The 9,973-nt window shown below is 44.1% G+C and overlaps 1 protein-coding gene across 5 annotated transcripts in view; it reads left to right on the top strand.

The window, feature by feature from the left end:
- The first annotated feature begins 2,070 nt into the window (after positions 1-2,070).
- The window catches only part of MAP3K20 (mitogen-activated protein kinase kinase kinase 20), a 342,609-nt gene continuing 334,706 nt past the window's right edge, over positions 2,071-9,973 (top strand). For 3 of the 5 annotated variants that reach the window (XR_009558438.1, XR_009558437.1, XM_035135169.2), the window contains exon 1: positions 2,071-2,426. The gene's annotated coding sequence lies outside the window, so the exon portion shown is untranslated. Of the gene's footprint in view, positions 2,427-9,102; positions 9,563-9,973 lie in introns of those variants that run through there. The other 2 variants (XM_060281104.1, XM_060281103.1) reach the window with 2 other exon arrangements.

Genomic DNA, 9,973 nt, shown 5'->3' with positions numbered 1-9,973 from the left:
CCATTTTCTCCTCATAGAATGTTCGTAACCCCGCCCCCCCCCAAGCATGTGATGTAACTCAGGGTAGGAGATGCATTAACCCTTATACATCCAGGCTGTGACCAAATATATCATCCTAGGGTTATTTCGTTACAGAGACCCTTCCAAATTGTGGTGCATTGTTCCCAGGAGCGGTCAGCAGTGCAGAGTGGGGTTGCTTTGATTACCTGGCTTCCTAATGCAGAGGTGGCTTCTGGTAACCAAGACAAGGTGGAAGTGATGTTGGTGCAGCAGCTGAGCCATTCTGATGCACCTGCTGCTGCAGCAGCCACACCAACAGCCCTGCGGCCTCTCCCATCTTGGGTACTGCATCTGGAAGCCAGATAAGCAAGGCTGCCCCACCAACTGCTACTGATAACTGCGTTTACTTAGCAACTCTGTAAATGACTGGTAGTCAAAGCTTTGGAGCAGGCCTAGTGACCTCAAGGTCAAGCACAAAGATCCAAGAAGTGACAGGTGATTCAGGGACAGAGTCACTGTTATTCTTCTCTTACAATTCAAATGTTGGCTTTGTTCAACACCTCAGTCCACAAATACTTGCATGCAGCAGCAGTACCACAATCGCTTGGTCAGGCAACACAGGCCGATAGGAGTCAGGGTCCAAAGTCAACAATGGCCAGGGGCAGAACCAAGAGACTGTCTTTTACCTGTATTTGCATCATCCCTTTCTCTGTCTCTCTGACGTTCAGTCAGTCAGTCAGTCAATCAATCAATAATCAATCAATCAATCTTGACTGAGGTCAAAGACCAGGCAGCAGAATTAACAACAGCAACATATACTACATCAGCACCAATAGGTGGACGCAGTAGATGAAATTAAAAATTCCCTATAAACTTATTTGCATTAAAAATAGCACTCCTTCAGCTGAAATCTCTCTGCCGTTGCCTTTCCCCTCCTTGTCACTTGTATTAATTTGGGAGCCACATGACCTTATGTTGTGAACCAGCCTGAGATCTGCGGGTACAGGGCCGTATACAAAGTTAAATAATAATAATAATAATAATAATAATAATAATAATAATAATAATAAGGCCAAGAGCCAAAGGTTGCCCGCTTTTGCTGCCTGCACACAAAGGAGTGGAAGGCCCTCTTCTAGAAATCCCCCCACCCCCACATTGAAAACACCTGAGAAACACTGACAAACCAAATCAAAGCCAACAATTTCTGTCTGCTGCTGGGTAGGCATGCCATGTGGTGAATCAAGTTCTGTGAGTTACACCCCAGCCTACATAATTATTACATTAAGAATAGGAGGGGGGTGGGAATGGTGCTACTTTGGTTTTTTATTTAATGTTGTAGTGTGCATTACACAGTTGTATTTTAAAACGGCATATCTGGGGGCAAATAACAGCTTGTTTGTGTTGTTTCTCAGTAGACCCCCCCACCTGAATTGAGAGCACATTCAGACTGAAGGTTGCATGGGTGCTTTTTCTTTCCAAAAAAAAAACCCTGACCAGTTATTTTGTGTCGCCTTCAAGAGAGCAAATGGTGCAACTAGAAGTTTGGCCCTTAGATTGAAGTAACAGAAATATGTTCATGTCTCCCTTCTAATTTTTGTCGAATCCAAAAGCACAAGTACTAAAAATGCACTTGATTAGAGCAACCTGGGAGCTTTTAGCCACACCATGGCAATGTACATGTCTCCTTATATCAAATATAGGTTCTCCCGCAGATTTTTTTTTTTTGTAGCTGTTTATGCTTGAATGAGAAACAAAGCTGGTGCCATTTGCCAGGAAATCTTGGGGAAATATTTTTCCCCTCTAAACGTGCACTTAAAAACACACGCAAATGACCTCGCCTCAGCAGTACTTATAAAACAGTAAGTTAGTCTGCATTGATTTGCAAACGAGGCCGGAACAGGACATTTAAACATTTCTGTGGAGACTGAGATGCAGTTTTTTCTATTCTGTTGGGCTCTTCCCTTCGAATTTGACAGGGGCTTAGTTGGGCTAAATATAAAGTTGGCTCTCTCGAGTATCTTTTCTCCCTCCCCGTCCCCCGTATCGGTGGGCTGGGGACGGGAAAGAGCGCGAGGGATTAACGTCGTCGCCCTCGCCTCCCCAGTGTTGTGGGGAAACTCCGCAGTTGCCTCGGAGCCAGCCGCCAAGTGGGCGGGACGTGCTTTCTTTGCCCCTCAGCTCCTAGCCTGGCCGGGCGCGGGGTGGTGCTGTTCTTGCAATCTCGGAAGGTACTTGGGAGGCTAGGTTGTTGTGTGTGACTCCTTGTGACATTAACCGGAAGCGTGGGAGAGACAGGGCACGCACACTCGCATTCACACGCTCTCTCGCGCGCCCAGGGGAGCAAGCCGAGGTCCTGCGGGGTGAAAGCGGAGTTGCTCCTCGGGACAAATTGGCCGCTTCCCTTTTCGGCGGGTCCCTCCAGGAAGGTAAGGGAAGCGCGCTCTGCTTGCAAAGCCTGGCGGAGCTCAGCGTTGTGGTGGTGGTGGGTGGAGATTTCGCTGGAGGAGAAGAAGCAGCCCGGGTGTTTCTCCTGACTGGGTGGGAAAGGGGAAGGGGGGGCGGCGGCGGCGGCGGGTTGCGAGGAGATGAACGCGCGTCCCCCAAGAACGTCTGGAACTGATATGGCGGGCGCGAGCGAGCGTATTCCTCGCTTGGTTTGCCTCGAGGGTAGGAGGAGGAGGCGCGCGCTTGGCACAGTTGAGCGCCAAAAGGCGAGCGACCCCGCCGAGGGTTGCCGAGGGCTTGCGCTTTTGGAACTGGAGAATAAACCACTTTGCGCAACAGGCCGCCCTACGGTATATGGGGTCTGGGCGGGCGGGGAAAAAGAAAAGGGAGTCCTCTTTTCCTCCCTGAAGCCGGCCTCAGGCGCTTGGAGGGAGCGCTGCAGTCTCGCTTGCGCAGCCCCCTTTGCCTGCCAAGAGGTTTTATGTAAGTTTCTCAGCAAGTTGAAAGGATCATTTCCTGCTCTTGGAAGCATCTCTGCGTTTAGTTCGAACACGAACACACACAAACCCTCTCCTGTTCCCGCTTTGGCGACACACACGCCTTTCCTCTCTTTTAAAAAAGTAACTTGCTGGGAAGTTTGCAGAAGGGCAGCAGCTTCCGCAGGCCCTTCCGTCGCTGCCGCCTGGGTTTCAGGATTGCGCATACCTGTGCAGCGCCGCCCTTGGAATGAGCGCAGGGATGATTCAAGCCACCTGTCATATTCTGGGTTTCGGGCATTCCTCATCCTCGCGGCTAATCTCGTTTTGGGTTTCTAGTCCCGTAGGGATGTCGAAAAGTTTGCAGCAGCAGCTGGAGTGGAACCAGTTTAGAAACAAAAAAGGCAAGCGAGCAAGGAAAAACTTGGGTATTTAGCTCTGGTTTGGGGACACCCCCTTGCTCCGTGTAGGCCTACTCCCCAAAGTTTGCTTCTGCTAAGCGGTATTTCCCACCATCACCACCACTTTTGACAGTGTGTGTAAAGAATGCATTCTGGCCTTTTAAGTAACAGAATGCCCCAAAATTAACAAAGAATGCAGTACTATTTTTCTAGAAAAAGAGGTGCCGGAACTCACCTGTTCTTTTAGAATGGCAATGGCGCTCACCTGAGAGATGCCAGAACTGAGTTCCTGCAAGTTCCATCGGGGGGGGGGGAGGGGAAGCCCTGATAATAGATCCTGAAATTTTGACAGCCTGATATTTGGCAGGTTAATTTGGAAGTAAAGCCTACTGAGTTTTAGGTGATGGTACCCTCATGGACTTGGTCCTAGGTAAACAAAACACAAAAGAGCTGATAACATGGAAATGCAAATGGTCGAAGTAAGAGGGCATTTGTTATAGCCGCAAAGGAAGCCATGGCATGTCAGGGCACTAGAGAGAAATTAAAATGTCTGCTTTCTACTGCTGCTGCCACCATCAGGCCCCAGGCTTCAGGGCCTGCATCAGTACCAGTGGGCCTGGTTACTGGGGTTCAGGCCCTTTGCAGCTGCCTGAGAGTACTGATGGCTGGGCCTACACACACACACACACAGTTTCCCTGTCTCTTCCTTAAGGCTCATGAGAATTTCACTGGGTGCACTTGACCTAATTATTGTGAGGTGGCCATTGCTGGTGTGTTTTCTCTTAAGGAAGCGTTTCTCTGCATCCTCCCCCCCACCTGCTTGCACAACTCACCTGAAAAACCCACATGCGTGGACCAGATTTTATACCTCCGAGATTCGTCCCTTTAGGTCCATGTCTGCTGACTTTAGGGATACTTATTTGAAGGCCACCAGTTTTTAACCCTGGTCCGGCTATCTTATATTGTAAGATCTAGTTCCCTCTTGTGCCGGCAGGGTTGTAAAGTACGACTAGGAACATACTGCCATATGTGATGGGGATGTAACTATGTACACAAGTTCTGGAAACCAGTTGTAGCAGAAATTGGCATCATCGTTGGCAAACAGGTCTCCTTGGAGTCACGACTCTTATCTATTTTTGATAGCACCAATGCTAATCTTACTTGTCAACAATTAATTCCGTGTCTGCTGGTTGCTGCTCGTCTAATGATCTCTCTGGGATGAAAGGACACAACTTGTTGTTATACAGAACTATGGTTTTAAAATGTCATGTTCATTGCCATTTCCGACAAAATGACTCGTAAAATACACGCTGCCGGGGGTGATGCGGACCCCTCCAATTGTGCTTCTGCTTTGGGGCTGTTTGTAATTTATATGACCTAACAAGCTCATGACTTGGTGCATTCCCACTAAATATGTGTTAATTTGGCAACATTCATGATTGTTTAGTACAAACATGTACTTTGTAGTCCACTACAGAATATATGTTAGCCCATTCATTATAATTTTTAAAGCTTTCTATGATTATTATTTTATTATCTTGTGATTTTATTCTTTCAGCTTTTAGGACTCTTTTTATTATTACTTTTAGTTTGATGCTTTGTTTGCTTGCTTGAATTTTTTTTTTTTAAAGCAACATGGGGCTAATTTCCCCCAGAACTTTTAATTGATGCAGGGCAGCCAGGAAGGCTGGCTGCTGAGAACCTGAGGCTTGTATCCTAATCCAATGTGGCACTAAGTAATTGTCACATCAGTTCAAGAATCTACACTTCTGCAGTGGGATTCCTTACCTCCCCTTCTCCTTCAGTGCATCCCTTAAATCTGTTCTAGGTTTTCTAGCAGATTTGGGGAGGGCAAGGAATAATAAAAACAATAATTTATATTTATAAATTATAAATAATTTATTATTTATACCCTGCCCATCTGGCTGGGCTTCCCCATCCACTCTGGGCGTATTCCAACAAAATATTAAAATCTATCAAACATTAAAAGCTTCCCTAAACCGGGCTGCCTTCAGATGTCTTCCAAAAGTCTGGTAGTTGTTGTTCTCTTTGACATCTGGTGGGAGGGCATTCCACAGGGTGGGTGCCACTACCGAGAAGGCCCTCTGCCTGGTTCCCTGTAACTTGGCTTCTCACAGTGAGGGAACCGCCAAAAGGCCCTTGGCGCTGGACCTCAGTGTCAGGGCTGAACGATGGGGGTGGAGATGCTCCTTCAGGTATACTGGACCGAGGCCACAGGGAGAAGAGGGAGGGAAAGTTCCATTGCACAAGCAATAAATCCTTGCACTTTTGGGACAGTTACACAGCACTGTGTTGGATAGAAACCCGGGATTGGTGTACTCATTGATTTTGTGTTTAAGGGAAGCCCTTCCTGTTAGCTTTCTTTTTAAAGAACTATTTCCACCTTGTTGATTTAAATGTAGTTCACTTTAAAAGACCTCAACTTTTTTTTTACGGCACAGCTGCCAGGTACATAGTAGGCAGCCTCCCCACCTTGTTTGCAAGAAAGCGTAGCTGAGGATGTCATGGTTTTGTTTTTTAAGAGGAAACACAGGCACCCAAAGAGGCTGCAGATGGCAGACCACTGGAAAAATGACTTGTAGAATATAAGGATGTTCACATCAGGATTTCACCCAAATTTTCTGTGACCTTTGGTCATTTTTTGATTCAACTTCTGTTCTCAATTGCTGAACAATGTTTGGAAAAAACGCTGAATAGTTTTTTGGCCCGAAGCAGGCTTTACCTGTGCCTGCTTCGAATCTATGGACTACTGGTCAGAGATTATAGTCTTTTCCAAGAATAAGGAAGCTCCTCATACTTGCTTTAAGCTAAAACTCGGAACAGCTAAAATAACTTTGAATCATTGATACCTCACACATTTATTGGACTTACCTATATGCTTTGAGACATGTACATATGGACTATATACTTTTAATATTCATGTAGTCTTTTTCCCCAAGGGCTTAAATGTTTCAAATAATTCAGTAATCCTTATGTGTAGAATAAACAAGAATAGATATGGTGCTGAGTATTTATAGCCTGCTTGATTCATTTTAATTTAAAACAAAATTCCTAAGAGCGGAAATATGAAAATAATAAACAAACCTCAAACATTTTAAAGTTGCCTACTCAAAAACTGTAAAATTGTAATAGCAGCAGGCAGCACAGCTAAGATGGCATTTTAAAATTGCATTCATTTTTTTTAAAAAAAAACATTATTCATTATACAAATCATATATAGTCCCTGTTCTTGTTAAAATGTCTGGGCTTTCATGTGATTCCTAAAGCTTCATGAGAGTGTTAGTGAGTCTCTTCTATGAACTGCAAAGATATTTATAAGCGAGGGGCTGAGACAGTGTGGAAGGGGCACAGCATTTGCAGCGCATAGGAGCTGCTGCAGGCCAACCCATTTTTTGAGAATTCTGATTTGCCGGCAGAAAGTGTGTGCTGCAGTGCTTATTGAGCATTTGTTCTGATTTGTTTACAGGGTGGTTATATGACCACAAGCATTCATCCCAAGTTGCTTGTAGGGTGTTTACACAGCTTCCTGTTAATCATTTGATCACTTCACACTTTCCATTGGGTTTCCCTGTTGCTTTCCAAAGTGCAGAAAGTCCATTTAAAAAACCCCCCAAAACACCTGGATTTGTTGCGCTAGGGCAAATCCCAAAGTTCCGGTAGGCACTTGACTCCCTCCCCGTGTTAGAAACTTGGATATATAAGCTAGGTGTCAAATGGCTCCTTAAACCAAGGTTAAAGTTGCCAAACTGGAATGTCTAGTTGCCATTTTGGGGCAAGACGGCTTGAAAGTTTCATTTTTCAAATGATGGGCCGACTGTGGTTGATTATCAGTTAAACATCTGGCTAGTTCAGATGACAACCTTGAGCTAGGTTAAAAACTTTGAGAACTTAAAGAATAAAAGTCACTTGATCCAGGGGCAGTCTACATATATATTGGCCTATTCCGACCTCTTTTCTTGATGGTGACTGCTCTGGCTGCACAGAAATTAATTCTGATTGTGCAGGTAAAATATGACTGGTAGAATTCAACAGGATGGGGTATTAGTATGTGAAAGCAGTCAAGATCCAAGGATACCCAGGCATGCACTTTCAGCTGGTGAAGATGCCAGATGCCATCCTGGCACCCAGGCATCTTCACTTGGTCACAAGTGGCCGAAATCTAGGTGCAAAATGTGCCTGGCCACTGGTTAATTTCAAACAGTGCTCTCTCCTGCAAAATACTGTCGCCTGAAGGCACCTATACCATGCTCTCTTAACCACCATAACTGCTGTTGGTACCAGCACATCCCTTCTGCTTAAAACTTTTTGTAACTTCTACCCTTGTATAATAAGAAAGGTATGTTCAAAGTGATTACTTTGGAAGCTTTTAAAAAAGTGAAAAAAAACAAACAAACTTGACAACGAAAGAGTAACCCCCCTTTGCATCCTTGCACACCCAAACAAAACATTACCAGTCCTCATTTTATGTGTTACTGTACACTCCTATACACCTCTACTCAGAACTAATTGCTACTGATTTTAAGGAGGCTTGCTCCCAGATTGCAGTGTTGCTTCTGTTGTTCTTAGCTGATCAGCCTCATTTTGGGGTTTGTTTGTTTTTTTTGCAACTTAAGCTTTCGGGAAAACTGGAGAGAAAATTTGTAATACGTTTTCTTTTTTTCTTTCTGGCAAGGTACTTGTGCCTGCAGCAGGTTGCTTTACAACATGAGAATTGTCTGGTTAAACTTTTTTTTTGGTAGAGCCATTAGCAGGAAGAGATTCATCTACCTATCTCTGCTGTTGAGCAGCTGCTGAAGGTAGCAGGATCCATGAATGGGGTTGAGGGTAGGGAAATGAGCAGGAGAGGAAAAGAGAGAAGAAAAGATGACCAGTCGTAATACGTTTTCTCAGATTTGCTTAGGCTGAAACAGAGCTGTGTTTGCTAAGAAATCCAGGCTTTCTTGTGCCTTTTGTAGCATATTAGCACCATTATACTGCATAGATTCCTATCCACCACTTAGAGGAATAGTGAGTTCATTTTGTTTCAAGGTGCTTGGAATGGGGCCACATTTGAAATCCCAAGAGATGAATTGCAGTACTGTATAGGGATACGAAATCGTGAATCTAAAAATGGATGGCCAAAGTCCTCGAAAGCCACAGAACTGTGTTTTCTTTCCCAAATAAGGAAACTTGGCACATTCTGCTGTATATTTTAAGCTAGCACAAATGTAGTTACTGCTTTATTGGCAATACATTGGCACAATGCCTTTCCAAAGGAATCACTGAAAGCTGCAAAGTGCCTTGCTTTATTGCTTTTTATTTTAAAGATCTAAGCTGGAAATAGGAGAATTTAATTCTTGGATACCTGGAGAATTGGGTGACTGAATGTTACAATTCCAAATGAGTTAATATTATTATTATAGTCAGCTATGTGTGGATGTAATGTCATGGATGTGGCACTCTGTTAAAATACATGGTTTTTACAGTTTGCAGATACACAGTGATATATTGGGATAGGATGTCTTACATTTAGCGAGCTTTTCATTTACAGTCACTAAATTGACTGTGAAATGGTAAACAAAAGGTGCCATACTGCAACTTGCATACTAGAGAGTAAGTCCCACTGAACCTAGAGGGGCTTACTCCTCAGTAAGGTTGCTTAGGTTTGCACTGTGCTATGCGCACTTCCTACAACTTAGCTTGGATATAGTTTGGTGCTAAGCCAAAAGGCGCAACTCTAAAGTGAGGAAGAAAATGCAATTGGAAATACAATATTTTGTGTTATTATTAGTCTGTTTACAAAAGTCGGAACTTCAATATGTTTCAAGGCATGGGTGTAAAAAAATCTGTGTCAGTTTATGACAAAATGAGTTTGAACAGAAATTGGGAAGCGTCTGAGCGGTGATCATCCTGTGATAGCTTACTTGTAGTTACTGAATTCGAAGTATGGCTGACATATATTTTCTTGGGGCATAGCATCCCTGTGTTCATTTCAGAACAATGCCTTAAAGAACACTGGCGATTGCACCCATCTTGATACCATCTCAGAAGGTATATGTTCAGCTTTCCCCTTACTCCTGAACTGGCAACAACCACAAGCTTCAGTGGGCCTTTATGGGAAATGATTTCTACAGCACTATTTTTCTAGAAAAAGAGATGCCAGAACTCACCATGAACACCTCCCTTGTTCTCTTATAATGGCAATGGCACCCACCTGAGAGGTGCCAGAACTGAGTTCTGGTGAGTTCCAGCTGAAGAAGACCTTTCTCCTTTGGAATAACCATATGGGGGGGGGGGAGGACTGGTTGAAGCTGTGCCCCTTTCCTCAATACCGGATGAAGAATGGCATCTGATATATGTGGCTCCAAGCCATGTAGGGTTTCATAGGCCTGAAAGCTTGGGCAAAGGAGGAAACTGGATTTTTCCACAGCAGCACTGGCTGCTGTATTTTTTTAAAAAAATCATTTTGACCCATTTGCCCATCTTAGTTACGCTTAAGGTGTGTTGATCAGTAAAATACAGTGATAATAATGCCCAGTTTAAAAAGTAAATAAATTGTTAATCAAAAAATGCCAGGAACACCAGAAAGTAAGCAACCCAAAAGGACAATTCAATACACACGCCTGCTCAAAAATGATCCCATTGAGTTCA

This window comes from Zootoca vivipara, chromosome 1 (assembly GCF_963506605.1).
Source record: "Zootoca vivipara chromosome 1, rZooViv1.1, whole genome shotgun sequence".
Taxonomy (NCBI): domain Eukaryota; kingdom Metazoa; phylum Chordata; class Lepidosauria; order Squamata; family Lacertidae; genus Zootoca; species Zootoca vivipara.
This window is presented reverse-complemented; position numbering and strand designations above follow the sequence as displayed.